Source organism: Ischnura elegans, chromosome 7, assembly GCF_921293095.1.
Source record: "Ischnura elegans chromosome 7, ioIscEleg1.1, whole genome shotgun sequence".
In the NCBI taxonomy this organism is placed as follows: Eukaryota; Metazoa; Arthropoda; class Insecta; order Odonata; family Coenagrionidae; genus Ischnura; species Ischnura elegans.
Window position 1 is genome coordinate 117,088,353 of NC_060252.1, and position 19,495 is coordinate 117,107,847.

A 19,495-nucleotide genomic window follows, 5' to 3' on the forward strand; every position below is an offset into this window, starting at 1 on the left:
CCCAAAAAAACTAAACTTGGGTTTAAACTACTGAGGGCTCTCGAAACTCCAGTTACTTGAAATTGACCTGTTTATAGCACATGGATATGAACTTCATTTTAGTTGTTTTGAGACAAGTAAAACCTAACTCTTCCAAATTTTGAAAAATTACGGCCGGCCTGCTGTACATCAACATTCCTCTGCCAAAGCCATCACGAGGTAATTTCCCCAAAAATAGGTTCGTAGCCATATTTTTATATCCGTTTATAAAATAAAAATCAAAGCAAAACAATTGTTGCATCATATAAATTAAAAGAAAATATTAATTCCAAATTTGACTATGCTTTAGTCGTTTTGCAGATCAGTTTCATTCAAGAAAATGCAATTACGACATTAACAGCACACAAGCTTCCACGCATCTACGTATCATCCACTAAACTTGGATTCGTAGAGAAGAGAATCATCTTTTAATGCAGAGGAGTCGGAATGCCGCGGCTTCCGGGAGAATTAACTGCGTTTTTTCATTTGTTAGTATATAAAGGCCGCAATTAAAGCTAAATTCCATCAATTTCACGAGAATGACGCAAATTTTGGCTCACGAAACTCCCAAAAGCATTATAATTCATAGCAAGAACAATGGATCGCCAACATTATGAAACATTAATTGGCTATTTAATGTCGGAGTAATGGATTTCTTATATTTGAAAATAATAGTATTTGGCTTTCCAATGCTATTAGATGTTGCTATTGAAAACGATGCAGTTTTTAACAGGGTTTGCGAGAATAGATTGCTTTATTATTCATTCCAGATGAATATCTCTGTATTTACCATTCAGAATTTGACTGCAAATCACATTTACTCGCACACTTAGTCCCAACTAAAATAATATTGCAGAAGAGGGATATTTAGTGCACCTCTAGATGTGTTTTGACTCGCAGTGCATTTCAATTGGTTGAGAAAAGTCGCCACTCGCGTCGACGACGGACAAGTTATTCGAATATCTGGAGGAGCTATTATTACGTCTCTTAACCAAAATTAAATTTGAGATCAAGTAAGATTCATGTCCGTTCAATAGTATTCCTAACGAGAGTAAATGTCATGCAGTAAATACGAGGCGCGTTTTTTCAGTAGGTACCGCTTTAAAATATAAAATAAACTGTAACGAATTTAAAATTTTGTTTCTTTCATCGTCATCACGGCGCTGACCTCTTAGATGTTTCTAGAGACAAAAAAGATAAGTGGTAGTCACTTGGCAATTTTCTACGACGACGGTATTCAATGGCTTGTTGTTCCAAACGAAAAGTGCCTTCATAGTGACGAAAATCATGTGGAAACGTATTTAAAAGTGTGGGCTTTTATCTAAAACGCTTCAAAACGGTACTTGACATCAAATATGCGCCTCGTACTAAGAATTATTGGGTCGCTCTTTCCGCTGTTCTTTAATAAACTGCACGGGAAGGGGCAGCGTAAATGAAGCTTCTATGTAGGGAGCGGACAGGTGCCTCCTCTCATGAAGGGCCAACAGTTCGGATTTCGGGCGACCACCGCTCTCTCCTCTAAATCATGTCTTAATCGCTCCGATTCCCCACGCAGAAGCGTGCGTTGCTATTGTACTCTGCGACGACTAAACACACGAAACACGCCAGGTCACACACGAAACGCACGAAACACGCCCACGGCTGTAGTGTGTCTAGTCCGCATTCCCACAATTCGGGAGAGCATTTGTTTGGCGTTTGACGGCGCAGACGAGGAAGAGCGGCAATGTGAATTGAATGCAAGCGAGTGGGTGCGCGGAAGGAGACGACGCCGCATCCGACCGAGCGAGAATGTTACGGCTGCCACGGTTGCTCGCTGCACTCACACCCCGCGGTCAGCATCAAGGGTTCCCTTACTTCCGGTCGGCCATTGGAATCTCCTCATAAGGAAAATTCTTTGCCCAAACCTCAGAATAAATATACTCTAAACTCAAGCGGGACGCGCACGGTATATATTAGCTTTGCAAAATTTTCGAAGTTAATTAGTGGTTGTTAAAGATAAGGTGAAAGAGTACGCGTTATGCAAATTAATTCAATGATGAGTGCTTCATTTAAAATATTTTTCAGAATTCAAATATCAACGCAGTGATTATATTGTTTACAAATTTCAATCGAATCGGAATATGAATTTCAGTAGCCAATTTCAGCATTATTTGATTCTAAAATTCTTTGTTAGAACACCTGTTCTAACGGTAAATAATTCCATATTTCTGATACTATCCATTTAGGATGGGTACCTATGAATTACGGGAAGGAATTGATACAGTGTTATATCTTCTCTGTTGATCGACCGAAACTATCTCATTTTGCCGCATTCAGAACTACTAATGAATTTTTAAGTTAAAAAATGCCTTTCATGGATGGCATTTGAAATTCTCAAAATATAAAAATGTGTTGATTTCGCATTTCCATAAATATTTCCGTTAAATTAACGCAGCAAGGTCACTTTTAAGTATCATGGTGGCTGGGAATTTCCCCTTCTCGCCTGCCCTCGTCTACTCTACCTTAAAAGGGAAATATTTTGGATGTCATTGATAGCTTAAACCATTGTCATTTCTTTGCCAATTGCTCAACTTATCCGTGCCGTGAGAGCGTCAATGGGGATAAAGAATAAATTAAATTTGCGATTAATACCCTCAATGCCACTAAAATTACGGACATTCTTTTTCTTTATCAAAATGAATTGGTTCTCTTCCTTCCTAAAGAGTGTCTTCCAGTGTTTAACCTATTGGTCTCGCCGCCTAATCACAGAGCGATATCTCCCCACCCGAGTCTACAATAACACGGAGGATTCACCGTTTCTATCACTAAAAAAGACCATTCTCCAAATCCTTTCCAAAAAAATATTTGTAACCTCTTCTTGAGAGCTCTTGAGTTAGTAAACGTAGTGATTTGTTGACAGTGACCGTCAACCGAAGCTAAACATAAAATAGTCTTCATTAACGTATCCTCCTCAGTCCCGGGACATATCTACAATTATTTTAATCTGAATTTATGTTTTCTAGTTAATTAGATGATACCAAACAACATAAGCGATTTCTATGAAAGATTCTGTCATCCGTCAGGACGCACTGAACTAGATGCATTAAAACATTTCACTTGGCCAAGTGGTGAAAAAAACTCAAACGTGGATGCATTGTTTACAATACGCCAGGGCCGAGGAGGATATACTCATAAATGATGTATGCAATACTACTCACCCTTGCCGCTGCGTGAAGATTTCCTTCGCTGCAAGCGACTCCTGTTCACATCACCTGACCTGTTGACCCACACACACGGATCATCGCCACTTCCACATTCAATACTCCTCTTGGTCTATATAAACGTTCCAAACCGCGAAGGCCCCCACAGGTACACGCGCGTGTTTCACCAGTCACTTCTCCACCCACCCTGGCCTGCCAGCCATACCCTGTCGTCTTCCCTCCCTCGCGAGGTCCTCCCACCGTGAAACTCAGCGGCAGACTGCGAAAATGCCCGTTCTGTGGAGAGATAGACAGGGAACTTGAATTTCGCTCACTGTCAAATGCGATGCTCTTTCTCCCGCACCACTAGCGCGATTGTTTACCACATGGAAAATACAATGGCACTCTTTGCATGATCATAATTGCGGCCATGAAAGTTGACAGAGGACGACAAACAAATCATTATATTGCGAGCCTAAAACAGAGGGACCACATAGGGAAGGTCCCAAACTATTCGGCAAAAGGTTGATTCATGCGTAAACGTGAATGAGACGAGCTTTGTAGATTTCCGTACTGCTTCATGCGCAGAGTGAAGAAAAATTATGTCATGACATTTTAACACTGGATAGCAGTAGCAGGTAGGAAACAAAATTACTACAAACACGCGCCATTTATTAACTACCGAAGTTTTGCACCAAGCGCTCCGATTGGCCGCGAGTTTGCCCTGTTTCAAGATGCTCTCGTTAGCTCATGACTTCGAATGCTTTGCCATCCATGGATCACGATGCATTAGAGGCATCCGGCAACAGGGTAAACTTTAGGCCAAAGTTTCTTTTGCTACAGATGGTGAGTTTTTGACCAAAATATCATTCGTTATTTTAATTCCTGGAGGTATCACACTGTCTAGGGTTAAAATTTCGTGACACAATTTGTCTTCATCCTGAATATATTCCCCGATCAATATCGAGGAGTAAACGTCATCCTCAAGGAGAGCGGGGGAGCCAAAGTGCTGATTTATTAAATTTCTAGCTTCTAAATCGGGCCTAAATAAAAATGCCCTGCACGTCGATCTGCGCAATTAATTGTCTTACAATTTAAAATTTCATGTTTTCCCGGCGCATAGATCGAAGAAAAAATTCTCGGGATTCCCACCGGGTGTGGCACTGGGTTAATTCTCCCAACGTTTCAATGGCTATGTCTGCCATCGTCTTCGGGGGTTAACTTGTAATGGTACTTTTTACGGTACTTATTTATTTATTGATATCCCTGGTTGCCGTTATCGCTACATCCGCACTCAACAATAACGGCAACCAGGGATATCAATAAATAAATAAGTACCGTAAAAAGTACCATTACAAGTTAGCCCCCGAAGACGATGGCAGACATAGCCATTGAAACGTTGGGAGAATTAATCCAGTGCCACACCCGCACAGTGGTCCCAATTGCGAATCTAGCGGGACAAAATTATTTTTCCCAAAAAACTTAGAGCTTTTGTCGTGAAAACATTCCGAATTGCCAAATCATAGACAAAAACACAAAATAACACTGTCATAGGTCTTTTCAAGGTGGTTTTTATAATTAAATTTAAAAAAATTAAAATTAAATTTACAAAATAAATTCGTCTTAATCAACACTCAGAAAAATATGCAGAAAATCATTAAAAAATCTATAGTAATGCGCTTTTCTTAATTTAATGAACTAATTACGCCAAAAATATACTCCTAAACACAGGATTTACACATAAAATAGTTTTTCATAGAATGTGAACTGCGTAATATTAGTCACCTTCATCATTATTACTCTCCCAATTCCCTTCATCTCCGAAATTTACCGACTCCATATCCTCCATCTCTTTAACATTACTCATTTCATTAGGTACAGGTAATATTGGTTCCCTGAGAAACTGTCTGACATACATCAAGAGGGAATAACAATGCCTTGGGTGCAACGAATTAATACTGGAACAATAAGGATCAGATGTGACTAATAGTAGGTTAAAAACATCTCTCATTGTGTCCTTTCTTGAGTATTTTAGCGCGTGATTTTCTTTGAATTTCCGAATATGCTTATTCCTTGCTTCTTGGGCCTCTTTGGAATGCATTCCAATGGGAACTAAATGCAATTCAATGGGGGCAATCAATCACTTTTGTCTCATGAATTAGATTTCATGTACCGTGAAAGGCATATACTACCATGAGTATGACGCATGTATATTTTTTCTGTTTTTTAGCATACTTCTCAAATTCACTTGTACTTATGGAGAAACCACAGGAAAGTGCGCTAAGAATTGCTCCAAACCATTGAAATAATTCCACCTCTACTCCAGTAATGCCTGATGAAATGTCAGGATTCTTTTAACGTCAAAATTCTGATATAATGTACAATTTCTTCCCGTTTATTTCGATGACCAAGGGCATCAGTAGAGACATCTGCGCCTCTATCTTTTGCACTGCTTTCACAGTTATCTCCTAACTTTCATCTTCCAGAAATAATTTAATGGGTCTACAATACCTGATCGAAGATGGCCAGGCATTCTGCCATAAGATGTTGTTTTTATCATTTGATTTTAGCTGAAGAGGCAAAATAGACATGGAAAACATATAGGAATCGTCCACTGGACCTGATTCCTTCCGAAATACAAATCTTTGCTTATGTTGCTTGTGCCCACTACTCCCATCTTAACCCCACTTAAATATCATCGTTAGTTTGAATTCATTACCAGACCGAAGGAAAGCGGCGACGACATCTTTCTGAGCCAAAATAGTGGTATTCACTAGAGCCAGTAATTTGACCTCGGCCGAAGTATCAGTAATGGTCAGTTCTTGTGATGGGGGATAGCAAGACAACTTTGAGTTCAAATTTATCTTGTATGAGGGATAAATATCGCACCGTCTATGGTTGGCCTCTCTTCGGATGTTTACGCACTTTTGCTCAGTAGGTATTTTCCATGGAAAAGTACAAAGCTTTTAATGATGAATATGGTATTGGAATCAGAGGTGAAGAATATTAAGCCTTCTTATTGTTGGTAGCTCTCTTTGGTATGTTTTCAGTTGTCTTTTATAATTGCAGCCGCATCTTTTTTCCCAGAGCTTGGCAATGAAATCTGGCTTGCAAAACAAGGTTCTACTATCGATACATCCTTCAAAAGAGACTGGGCACATCTAGCAAAATCTGTCGTATTTTCCGGAGCACCGTTTCCACTTTTTATCAAAATTACTTTTAAATAGAATCACAATTTTCCTGATGTCCTTTGAGGTATCTTCATTACAACTTTCAAATCCTAATTTATGTTTTACGCATTTAATAAATCATCTATAGTCTTTTCTTCCGCAGCAATTATAACAAAATCATGCGATTCACCGCCGGTACCTTGAATCTCTCTGAATGCGACATGATTTCCCTATCGATATAAAAATGTAAAAAATTGTAAGCCATGTAATAAGTATGCCATAAATATTAATAAAAATGTATACCGTACAAAACTAAAATAGTAAAAATTAAAAATATTTCTTCTCTAGCGTAATTTATTCCGATATTCCAGACGTCATCCGAGGAAATGCCCCCAGGCCCGCGTCTCAACGGCTCTCGTTTGTTAACTTCATGGAACAAAAAGGGCATTATTGTCAAAAAGCGCAAGTAGGCGCAAAATGTGATAAAAATATCTATAACTATAAGGACGTTTCCACATGTCTTTGAAGGTTTCGCAATCCTACCTCGTTATTTTCATTATACCTCATATTTTTTATAAGTCTATTTAAACAATTGAAGGTGATAAAAAACGAGGTTTTAAAGACTGAGAGATTGCCATTTAAAATCTAGTATTTGGAAGCAATTATATTTGAAGAAAAATCACTCTAAATAATGCTATATACCAATGGCTATAAGATCCCGTTAGAAATTGTCGTTCTTTGCGTTATTGCTATCTAGCAGGCACGTATTAATGCTAGCGAGTCAGCCACCGCCTGGGTGTAGGCGGAGGGTAGGCAATCTCAACGCTTGACTTTGCAGCTGCATAACATTGTTATTGCTTATATAAACGTTGTAAAAGTTACCAATTATGATGAAGCATTTAATTTCGGATATCGCTACACCTACGGTGACTTTATTTTTAAAAGTTGCAAAATTGACTTTTGTCCCGCTAGATTAGCGATTGGGACCACTGTGACCCGGTGGGAATCCCGAGAAATGTTTCTTCAACTTCCAATTTATTTGGAAATTAGACTTTTAACCCGTGGAGTCAGTTCGGAAGTTAAGAATAGGATTGATTATATCATCACGAATACATATTTCGGTAAACATTCCTATTCACAGCTCTTATCTCCGGGAAATCCGTATCGCTCTGCTCGCAAGCGATACCAGTGGCGCCTTTTGCAAACCTATTTGAAATCGTGGTGTGTGACAGCACATATTGTCGTCCTTCCTCGGAAGAATCCTCCATAACCATATTCGCGGCCCGAGCATTCCACAGCGAGCAAATAACTGAAGTTCAGTAAGCATCTCTGCGGAATGACGGGGATCCACCGCGTAAAATAGTTTCAAATGTTGAGGGAAGCATTGATAAGATGTTTTCACCCGCGGAGCGGCGGTACATTGCACTGGGCTGTGGGATGTGGGGGTCTTCCAGATTGAATAGCACACCACACTATAGGAAATAATACACAACATTTTGCTACATAACTTAATTACATTTTAGAAGTGCATTGTTAAATTAATATTTTTCTACAGAAAAAATGCAACTCTCTCATTTTGTGGCCAGACTGAAAGCTAAATATCATAAAAGGTGAAACGAGTGTGCTAGGCGAATCCTGGATCTTTTTTTCCTTCTCATATTACCAACAGCTACGCCACTGCTGTCGAACCAAGTTGAAAAACCCTCGCACACCCCCCTACCTCGACGAAGAATGCGGCAACAGAGGCCTGCAACAGTCTATCTGATTGAGAGACTGGGCCACCCGATTAAAACGTCTAAAAAAATGTTACTGACCATTTTTATGTGTTTTAACGTGTAGTTATTTTTTAAAAAATATATGGTAATATTTGAATTTCACATGAATAATGATTATATTTCACTCTAAAGGCCGTTTGACACGGGGAACGTACTTGTGCAATCTAACGTGTGTACTAAGGGGCAGTCAAAATTGCGTCGCGTAAAGCGGTAAATTGATAGAACAATGCGTGCACGAGAGATGGAAAAATAGCCCCTGTTCTAATTTCGTTCATACATTCGCGCAATTCCGCTTCATTTTAGAAATTAATGCAGCTCTAACCTGCGCAATTCCGTGCCCCGTGTAAAACGGCCTTAAGAGGGTGCTTACAAAAACTTAATCATCTTTTATTGTAAAATTTATATAATTACATTAGAGGTTTTTAGCCACTTAGTTATAGAGCGTTCCACATTTAGTTGACAGTATGGGCTCTTATCGAGAATCGTTTCCCATGTTAATCTCCGTAAGGCCAGGAGCCCGGTGTTGTCAATATCAACACAAAAATTAATGTTACGTTATGCACTGATTAAAAATTGCATTCTAATGTAGAAATAGATGCTGAATTCATTGGTGCCAATAGTTTTCCGATAAAAATTACATAAAAAGCTATAAAAAACATTTCCTTAAATTTCCGTCAGGAACGTGTATTTTTTTACTTTATCTTCTTCTCGCAATTTCTGCCTGACCGTTGTCTGTATTCAATTGAATCTTCTGCACAAAATTCTTCACACTATTCTCTCATAGAAAGTTTTCATCAATTGTACAAATATTGAGTTAAATGTTGTTATGCCGACGTAACACTCATTAGGACAAGAAAATTTTGATTTGTGCAAGGTAAAAAGTAGTCGCTTACTAACTTATGATTCTTACGTCGTAGGTCCCCATACTCTGCGTAACAAATGGGGACAAAACTGCAAAGTTATTTTTGGTGAAAAAATAAATAACTTACATCAATTCTGAAGCGAGTTACAAGGTTCTCTTAAGAATCTTAGATAAAATAAGAAGATCTTAAGAAAAAATATTACGGCGCCGCTGGGCCGGGCTTCTTGCTTAATCTTGCGCGTAGAGGGAAAATTCTCGGGAGGAAAAGGAGTTTTTTTGTCAATGCATTCTATGAAATGTATAAATCTATTCGTTTGATATCCTAAACAGAGAATACTAATACGTCGTAACAGCAGTGTTTTAATCTCAATGGATTGATACACGAAAGTAAGCAAGCGGCTTGGAAATAAGATGCTTTCGCCTTGGGTGTTTCGGTCCCACCGCGGAAACCAAGAAAGAGAATATCTCATAATCTGTGCGAAACACTACCCCATCCAGTGCACGCCTTTTACAAAAAGGGGCTTGGGTTTTTCCTGAAGTTCCTTTCATACGGTTTCATAAAACGTCTGCACCAGAAGCGACCCAATCCGAAGGGGCCGTGGGAAGAATTTACGAAGGCGTTCAGTTTGTCATTGCATTTTTTGGAGTGAACAAGCGTTGTGTAGCCTGCTGAATTTGAGGATTGTGAAGTGTTTTTTACACTTATCTCTGCTGTAACACGCCCAACCAATATGTCCGATACAAAGAAGAGGAGAAAAGATGAGAAGCTCATAAGCCGCGAAAGACGGTGCTCAAAGTCTTCTCGTACTTCAGAAAATCACTCAGCATTAGTGAGGCCTGCCGAGAAGCTAGGAAGGCTACTGGGTGCTCGAAGTCCACTGTTTACAAAGTGAGAAAGGACCCGTGGACGTACCCAGTATCAAAACTATGGGGGGGGGAGGGGAAGTCATGGTTGTTCAAGTTGTAGGTAAGATTTAAGCATGGAAAAGGTGAATGAAATTAACATTTTAAGGAAACTGTAACAATCTTTATTAATTTTTAAAATTATTAGCTTGAAAAAATATTATTTTCCAAAAAGACATTTTTGATTTTTGCTTCTAAGGTGGGGCAGCTGTATGCCCTCGCTGGGTATGCCCATAGTTTTGGGGTGTAGAAACAGAGGTTTCCTTCCCTCTCCATTGGACTAAGAATGAAAAAAATACATCATTGTGACTACTGGGGTTTTACACAAAATTTCAATTATATTCAAAGAGAAGGTACTCATTCAAGATGCCGATGTGAATCTTCATTAACCCTCGAGAGAGGGATCTACAGGAGCAGCTGTTTGACTAGCCTTAATTAATGGCATACTTTTATGAGTTTTCTTAAAAATAAATTCTTTTTTCATGATAACCATTTCATGGTTCCTCATGGTAAATGGTTTTCTCTCATTTTTACATTTTACCTGAGCATAAAAAATTAAATGGTAAATGCCATCTATTTTAAACAGTCAATAGCATTTTAAACCTGCAGATGAATTACAGAAATAATTTTTTACCTCAATTCACGGATAGTATTACTTGGAATTTAGATTTGATGACATTATTTAGGATAAAAAAACCTAGGATTTGAGAAATATTATTTATTTTCCATCACTTTGGCTAGGGTAGCCTATTTTATCTCAATTTCTATTTTTCTATTTCCCAAAGCTAGTACACTATTTTTCAGTTCATTATATTACGCTTATGCTTTCCATGCTTTCTTCTCCTCATTGCATGTATTAGCATCTGTTCTTTTGTTTCATATTATATTTAAATGAGTTTCTACGAGATGAGATTCCTCCAACTCTGAGAAATTATTCGCTTTTGCTTTTTTTTAAACTTGAAAGTTGCGGTTTTCACGTAGGTAATAACAAATGCCGTTGTAATGCGCTGTAGACAGCCAATAGGAAAGCTACTTACAAATCTATGAGAATAATAATGCTACGCGATTGCCGATCAAGTGATTTTGATTGTTGATCAAGGATCAGATTGGTGAAACGGATGCGAGATTTGATCTCGGATCAGGGAATTGATGCCGATCAACTGATCGCCGATCAAAGAGAGGTTGGTGAAATCGGCCCTTAAAGTTGCTAGGGAATTTATTTATTTAAAGTCAACACTTTGAATATTTTTCTACATTTTCTTCTTGAACATCCAGCTTATCTTTACCAATATTATTACTCATAAGACAAAAGGTTAGTCCCGAAGAAAAGGTCATTATCATTAGTCAACAATCCTATACTGATTCCCATAATAATTTGTTTCCGGGTTAATTCCGCGTTAACTTGGAACCAATCATTAACCCGGAAACCAATCATCAATTTAATCACCGCTGAAGCCTCCATAATAATCCTAAGATTTCTTTGGCGCAGCTCTTCATTCCTCTGTCCTATCCTGTCCTGGCTTTTTCATACCCACGTATTTCTTCTCTTTTACATCCTTGATAACCCTTTGTCCTATGTAACTCGTTTGGGGCCGTCCCTTGCCCTTCTTCTCTTCCTCCTTCTACGATTTGTTTCATTGTCTCCCATGACGATGTGGCCAACCTAGTTTTCCCGTCCTCTGCGTAAGGTTTTTAGGAGGCTTCTCTTTTCTCCCACTCTTCTTAGCACTTCCTCGTTACCTACACGGTCGATCCATTTTATCTTCATCATTCTTCGGTAGCACCACATTTCGAATGCTTCCACTCTTGACCTCTCTGCAGCTGCCAACGTCCAAGCGTCACTTCCATAGAGAAACATTCCCTATATGTAGCATCTGATGAATTGATCCCTTACTTCTATGCTTGTATTCTCAGCTGTAAGAAGATTATTCTTAGTAGAAAGCTCTCTTCGTCTACGCTACTATACTATTTCTTTCTTGCTTCGTTCATCGTTGGTAACTCAGCTTCCCAGGTTAGAAAACTCTTTTTCGTCTCCCAGCTTATACCTCCATAGGTCAATATTTGTCTTAGCCTCCTCGCTTTTACTGCACAATAATACCGTAGTCTTCTATTTATTGATATTCAGCTTATATCTGGCCATTATCCTTTCCATATTTGTCAAAGTATTCTTCAAATCCTTTTCTGTCTCGGCTATGAGTGCTATGTCGTCAGCAAATCGCAACATGCTAATTTTTCCTCCGTGGATATTGACACCCAAAGCATTCTCTTTGATTCCATTGATACCTTACTCGATGTGAGCTCTAAAAATTATTGGGGAAATTGCACACCCTTGTCTCACCACTTTGCCTTTTCTTGTTTCCGCACAGATGGGTCCACATTTTAGTAATATTTGGCATAATGCTACTCAGAGACCGAAAACAAGGAAACTGATCCTTCTAGACGTAAAACGTAAACAAAGCCAAACATCTATATGATTTTAGAAAAAAAGGTTTATTAATCTATACATCTAGGTTTCTATTTTTAACTATCTTTGAAAACGCCCCTCTCTGGTGCAAGCCATGTTACAGTTGAAACACTTTTAGAACACTAAAAAAACACGTCTATTTCGTGGAATTTGTAAAATAATTGCTAATTTACCAGAAGGTATCACGCAAGCCAGTTGGTATATGAGCATGTACATTGTACAAGTAGGGTAGAATGCCCTATTGTTGGCACCCCCCCAGTTGTTGGCACTCTGTAATTAACTGTGTGATATTAAGAGACAGAGATGCATTGCATTTTTGATGTTTCTGTATTTAGAAGCAAAGGAGTTTTACTTAATATATATCAGCAGTTCCATCCACCTTACACCATTTGAGAAGTGACTGCGGACCATATAACCAAGTGCTGCATTTTCTTTGGAGAAATTGGAGATTTCCTTAGCGGAATTTTAAGAATATAACTTCATCTGGATGCGTTTTTTATTAATATCAACCCATTGAATAGTATGAAACTTAGATATTTGTAATGATAGTAATACCTCAATGAGGTTGTTTTTTACTTAGAGCCTGTTATCGAAATTAAAATTGATTTTTATGGGGTGCCAATCACTGGTATGTAAATATTGTTAATTTCCAGTGATTGGCATTGGGTGCCAAGTATTGGAAATTTCATCAACTACAGCTATATATTTATTTTGTACGCCAAATGCATTGTACTGCTAGTATAAATGCGTATTTTATATTTTGGCTCATAGAAATGAGTGCAACCAGTACTTGGCATGGGTGCCAATAATTGGATATAGTCAAACTAATAATTTCAAATAATTCCAAGCAAAACAATTGATAAGTGATAATGTCAAAGAATTCGAGCAAAATAATCGCGGAAATCCTTTTAAGGGCAATACTCCCGAGAATAAGTGGTTTTTACGCAGATATCCTGAAATTTCTTACCGTTCATTTGAAGGAGTAATTGATGCAAGTGCATGCGTGAGCGATATCCTCTATATGTCAGAGGCTGGTTTAAACCTGTGGAGGACATTCTTAAACAACAAAACAAGTTTGTGATACCCTCTCTGATCTGAATAGCTTGTTAATTGGCGACTAAACTAATTTCATGTGATGCCCTGAAAAGAACTTACTCAAGTAAAAATTTCTCCTTTGAAACAGAGCTGATTCTGGTCTGAAACTCCACTGAATGCGCTCAAACTGCCTTGAAACAACCTTGTCACTGCACTGCACTGCCCTGTCCTCAACAAGAAAAAGAGCACTCAACTGAAACTCTGATGCCATTCTCCCTTGCAATTCCATTGAATTTGAACTGCTTCTCCCTTGTTGCATATGTGCCCCACTGATACTGAACTGGACAATAGGCTCAGGCCAGGCCGAATTTATGACACCACTGCGTCTCTCTTGCCGCATGTCTTTACTGCCTTGCCACAGAGCTGCGGCAGCATTGGGTATCCCCTCTCCCTCATGGATTTGAACTGCTTCTCCCTTGCTGCACATGAGCTCTACTAGCACTGAGCTGGACAGTAGGCTCAAAGGCCAGGCCAACTTAATAACTCCACTGAATCTCTCTTGCCGAATGTCTTAACTGCCCTGCCACAGAGCTGCTGCAGCATTTGGGTATCCCCTCTCCCTCATGTATTTGAACTGCTTCTCCCTTGCTGCGCGTGTGCTACCCACCGTAAGATTTGCCAACATACGGAACCCTTCTACCGGACATATACGCGACCCCTGTTTCCAGCGGCAATGTATTTTTTAAATTTAGCTTTTGGTAGAGATGGGCAAAAATAATCGATTATACGTAATAATCGATTATTTTCTTTCGATTATTGCGATTATTGAATCGATTATGGACATCCGATTATTTTGCATAATCGATTATTTGAATATAATCGGCGGGAACAAGAAGCGTGCTCACTTGCGAGAAACGAGAGCGAGCATATACTTTTCATGACAATCTATCCTTATATCGTAATTGGTGATTGAAAATTTTGAAAAAAATCATAAGCAATGAAACAAATTCTAAATTTTTGATGGGAGAAAATATCTATTGTTGAAGGAAGAAATCATGAAAAATTAGCGAAAAAAATTATGGCCGCGTTGAGTAACTACATGATCATATGGAATATAGGGCCTAATTGGTCAAGGACGAACAATTTCTTTTCACCGCCAATAAGTAATAAAGCTAATTGGGCAACTCTTACCTAATAATCAATCGTAAATAAATGTATAACACCTCGTAAGTGGAAGAGCCCAGACACCTCATCTGAAGCCGATTCACCCATAAGTCACTAAAATCCTTTGTTCGGTGTAAGCTCAGAAACGAAAGTGATATGGCACCAGTAAAGAGTCACTTGTGGAAGTACTTCCACAAAAATTTGAGTGAGGGTAAAGAAAAACAATCTCCTAGTCATGTACTAATGGCATGAAAAACCTATTGACGATATCACTGTCAAGAACAAGACAAAAACTTAGCTACTTTATTACTACCACCAATGCCTTCTTAAGCTTAAGAAGTTCTTCAGCTTAATGCCTTCGTAAGCTTAAGAAGGCATTGCTACCACTCATCATCCGGATCTAAGATTGTCAGGGATAAAATAACTTAATATTACATGTTCAAAAACGAACTAAATTATTTGACACGCATCATGACACCCACCTTCAAAATACCACCATTACAGCATCCGCACAATCTCAAAATACGACAATAAAACCGATTCTTTGCATTTTATTTTTCACTCCATACAAATGAGACGGTGCGCACCGATATCTTTAGGACTTTAGCGTTCCTACGAGACGATTATTCTACCACGCCACAAAAAGAATCGCTTCACACTCAAATAATCGGTAGCGCACGGTAGCGATTCAGGACAGAATAACAATATTCCTAGCTTACGCAGAGAATCGGTGAATAATCGAAAGCCAGCGCACGATTCTTGAGACGATTATGCACCGATTATCATCATACGATTATGGGGCGATTCTTTGGGCAAAATAATCGTGTGCTGAAGGTTAAGCGCTCCTGATTCTTTTGTCCATTATCGTCAACAATGACGCTGCGATTCTGTGGGTGAGGAGAACCCACCCACCCGCAGAATCGCAGCGTTATTGTTGACGATAATGGACAAAAGAATCGGGAGCGCTTAACCTTCAGCACACGATTATTTTGCCCAAAGAATCGCCCCATATGATGATGTATCATGATAATCGGTGCATAATCGTCTCAAGAATCGTGCGCTGGCCATGTATTCGATTATTCACCGATTCTCTGCGTAATCGATTATTTCTGCCCGACTTTTTCCCTGAATCGATTATGCTTGAATTTTATCAGAGAGCTCTATGAATTTTATCATATGATACGATTAATCGATTACGGAAAGTTTTTCCCCATCACTAGCTTTTGGCAACACGTATACCTTTTCCCGCGCGTCAAGCTGTCGGTTGCCGTTATTTCTCTCATGTTGCTAGGAGCGAGGTGAGCGTGGGTTTTAGCATGAAAAGATTGATGGCATACATATTTTCCCGGTACTTCGACGTTTGTTAACGGCAAGAATTAATCGAAATTAAGGTTAAGGGGAGAACAAGTCGGTGGTGGTGACTGCAGTCATTATTGGAGGTAAGCGTTTTAACCTCTCTGATGGCATGTTTATTCCTTCCATGTTTAGCCATGAGAACGTTGATTTTGAATTCGTGTTTTAATCCAGGCACGTTTAAGGATTTCAAGCTCCTTTTTCGGGGGTCATGCAGCCAATAACAAATTCTTCTTTCAACGCGTTGGCGACTGCCGTCCACTTTTCCTGCCTCATGGTCACCCCGGACGAGGAGGATAATACACCGACCGGTCATCAATGCCGCGCCGTCCGTTAGTCATCCTGCGGAGGACCGGACTCAGTGAGCTCGAGCGGGCTTTCGAAGAAATAAGGAATGCGAGTATGTTTCGCTATAGTGCAATGTATATTTACCTACTGCTTATACTTATTAGTTACTGCTGAATGTTTTGGAATCTTACGTGGTTTTCGTTTGGAGCTCACACATAGCCTTAGTAACGAGTCATCGCTTCGTTTTTCATTTAACTATGATGAGAAGCGCATGCCTCCTCAGTGATAATTTAAGTTTTGCTTTCTATAATTTGAATGGTTCACATTAATGCACCATATAAATAATAAGCCAAGTAAAGGAGAGTTTTTCATGTGCAATTATATTGTTATCAATTGCTATAGAATGTTACTAAAATTGAATGTCAATGCAATTCTATTGAAATGTCAACTATTTATGTTAGGGGTTCCACTTACCCCGGTGTTCCTTACGCAGTTAACGGGTATACATAAATATTTATAAAAAAATAACCTGTTTGTTGAGCACAGAATAGATACTTGTTAGGAAGTTGAGCCTAGCATTTTGTTCGCCACGTTGATGCATGCACATAAATATGAATGCGTTAGAGTGGGAGTGCATAAATATGCTTGCAAGATGCCATGTGTAAATGTAATAAATAGGTAGATTTCCTGCAGGATAGGTTCATAGCAAATGATATAACCTTGTTTTTATTACTAATATTCTATATTTATTTGCAGGGACAATGGAGAGAGTCTGGAGTCAGGATGACAACCTGAAAAGGGATATACCAACTAGACTAAAGCAAGTTATCACAAAGGCATTTGCCACCAAAAGTTGTGACATGGTTAAATACCAAAGGAAGAAGCTACTGAAAAGTAGCAAATAATACTTCACATGTCTATCCAGACTGATGATGGATGCAAATGCTACCAGCTAAGATATTGATTGTTCATTCCCTGTCAGCCTTTGTAATACTCGCATACCATTCACATCAATCCCCTGATCGACCCCAAACACCACGAACTTTGAAAGAATTTGAACACAATTGTAATATTGGTTTGTATGAGACATTTGAAGTGGTATTTGTTAACCAATTCGGTCCAAATTTTGATATTTTGTTAATAGTTACTTGCTCTTTCATTTGCTTGAAGTATATGCTACCAACTATGGTTTACTGTGTGCAAAAATAAAAGCATTCAAAATTAAATTAAATACTTTACATAATTGGAGATAATTCTTTAGGGCTTGAAATGTTCCAAACATAGTGGCTTTTTGCACACATCATACTACCATGTGGATTCTCTTCTTATCTTTTTCTCCAAGCACACTACACGTTTTGCCATCCTTTTACCTTTACTTTTTTGGTATCTGTACACTCCAAGGAATGCCTGGTGTTCATTATTGTAACATATCCTTCTTGTCCTTCCATTTGCAGTAATGTTATTACTGCAATATGATATGGCTTCACCTTTTTGGAGTTTTAATTCGTCTCTATCTTTAGGCATATTTTTGCATTTAGATCACTAAGTACAGTACATTAGTTCCTAAGGTGTGTAACTTGTGAAACAAATCTGGCGAATTATACCAATTATCAACATACAATTAATATCCTTTGTTTAGAAGATTATACGCGGCCATCAAATCCAATACTACCTTTGTATTAACAGGAATATTGTTTACTTCATCATTTCCAACATACATTTTAAAGTTATGTGTATAACCATAGCTGGAATTGCATAATTTGTGCAGTTTTACCCCAAATCTTGCCCTTTTTAACCTTTTGTATTGTTAAAGAGTAGCAAGCCTGTCAACATATTTATGTTATACAACGTAAAAATGTTTAATTTAGCATTAAATTCATATCAATGGAACAATTGTTTTTATTCATTCTGTTTTATTAGGGAATTACAGTCCCTATAGGGAATATCTATCCCTATAGGGAATATCTATCCCTATAGGGAATAGGTGTCCCTATAGGGAATGGGTGTCTCTATAGGGAATGGTAGTCCCCATTGCCAATTCCCTATAAGGAATTTTAATGGGTATTTTCAATGGGGAATTACAGTCCCTATAGGGAATAACTGTCCCTATAGGGAATGGTAGTCCCCATTGCAAATTCCCTATAAGGAATTTTAATGGGTATTTTCAATGGGGAATTTTTAACAGGGATTTTGCTAATTTGATTTTGAGTTAAGTCGTTTGTGACTCTCATCAGTCATGTTTCTTCTCTTTTTCAGGAGCATCTAACTTCCATGACTTCTTTCATTTGGAATATTTTTGTATGTGCTTCAACAGTTATTAATTTATTGATGTATGTTCACGTTTTAATAAATTGTGTCTTGAAAAATGTTGTGATCATTGCAGTTATAATAACTATTGTTGATCACAATCACCTATCCAGGGTACCCTTTATCTCCTATCATCCATGCAAAATTGTGGGAGACATCTGTTATGTGATCATCCACTGTTGGCTGGGTTGCGCAAGTTGTTAATTGACTGTATTTCATATGATTTGACAAGGGAATTTTAATGGATTGGGTAGGGGAAATGTATTCAGCCAAACAAGGGAGTTTCAGCCTGGCATACAAGGGAGTTTCAGCCTAGCTATCCAATGGAGTTTCAGTCTAGATGGTAGCCAAGGGAGTTTCAGTCTAGTTAGTGGCCAAGGGAGTTTCAGTGTAGCTAGCCAAGGGAGTTTCAGTTTAGTCAGCCAAGGGAGTTTCATTGGAGTAGCTTGAGTTCTTAATTGCACTGCCATCCCTCTCCCAAACTCCACTGGTTTGTTTCAATTTCAATGCAGTTTCAGCATAGAAGCAAGGCAGTGAGTTTCAAGGTTGTTCCAGCCCAGTTTCAGTCAAGTTGCAAAGGAGAAATTTTTACTTGAGTAGCGCTTGCCCCTCTGGATCAAAAAATGTATATGAAGTTACCCCCACCGTCACGTGAAGGCAACGCTGACCGTCATAAGAACTTTTCATCCTCAGGAAATACGTGTCCTCCGATGATCATCTACCTTCTACAGAGGATCCCTAATAAAATAGTGCAAAAGGTTCCAAAAAATGGGGGATAGGGCGCAGTGACAATGGGTGGATGAGGTCAGAAATGCTTTTTAAATCTATTGGGAATGTTTTTCATCTTTATCTTTTGGAAAATAAAATCCCATTACCAGTAGTGTTGTTTGTAAATGGCCACAAAATCCATCTGCTATGCCACCGAAGTTTGCTATGCAAAGAATTTCAAATTATTCTAATTGCTCTGTACCAAAACT

General features: G+C 38.6%; 1 protein-coding gene and 1 long non-coding RNA gene across 2 annotated transcripts in view; one reads left to right on the forward strand and one right to left on the reverse strand.

Moving 5' to 3' along the window:
- The window catches only part of LOC124161897 (A disintegrin and metalloproteinase with thrombospondin motifs 20-like), a 219,732-nt gene extending 216,234 nt beyond the window's left edge, over positions 1-3,498 (reverse strand). Inside the window, exon 1 of the mRNA XM_046538161.1 lies at positions 3,216-3,498. The gene's annotated coding sequence lies outside the window, so the exon portion shown is untranslated. The remainder of the gene's footprint in view (positions 1-3,215) is intronic.
- A 12,785-nt stretch (positions 3,499-16,283) lies between these two features.
- Positions 16,284-17,275, forward strand: LOC124161898. Its single transcript, XR_006865421.1, has 2 exons — positions 16,284-16,323; positions 16,968-17,275. It is a non-coding gene; the product is annotated as an uncharacterized LOC124161898 (long non-coding RNA).
- The last annotated feature ends 2,220 nt before the right edge of the window (positions 17,276-19,495 follow it).